The sequence below is a fragment of the Ipomoea triloba genome, chromosome 16 (genome assembly GCF_003576645.1).
Source record: "Ipomoea triloba cultivar NCNSP0323 chromosome 16, ASM357664v1".
Lineage (NCBI taxonomy): Eukaryota > Viridiplantae > Streptophyta > Magnoliopsida > Solanales > Convolvulaceae > Ipomoea > Ipomoea triloba.
The window spans coordinates 552,155-552,753 of NC_044931.1; positions in this window are offsets into that span (position 1 = coordinate 552,155).

Here is a 599-nt window from a genome sequence, read left to right on the forward strand (position 1 = left end):
CACCAACCTTATGACTTCTTTCTCACACTCCCTTTTCAGGGAGGCACGGTTGAGCGATTGTCGACTCCATTTTCAGGACTCCGGCCTAACCAAAACAGCAACCTTATGACTTCTTTCTCGCACTCCCTTTTCAGGGAGGCACGGTTGACCGAGTGCCGACTCCATTTTCAGGACTCTTGCCTAACCAAAACACCAACCTTATGACTTCTTTCTCACAGTCCCTTTTTAGGGAGGCACGGTTGACCGAGTGCCGACTCCATTTGCAGGACTCCGGCCTAACCAAAACACCAACCTTATGACTTCTTTCTCACAGTCCCTTTTTAGGGCGGCACGGTTGACCGAGTGCCGACTCCATTTTCAAGACTCCGGCCTAACCAAAACAGCAACCTTATGACTTCTTTCTCGCACTCCCTTTTCAGGGAGGCACGGTTGACCGAGTGCCGACTCCATTTTCAGGACTCTTGCCTAACCAAAACACCAACCTTATGACTTCTTTCTCACAGTCCCTTTTTAGGGAGGCACGGTTGACCGAGTGCCGACTCCATTTTCAGGACTCCGGCCTAACCAAAACACCAACCTTATGACTTCTTTCTCACAGT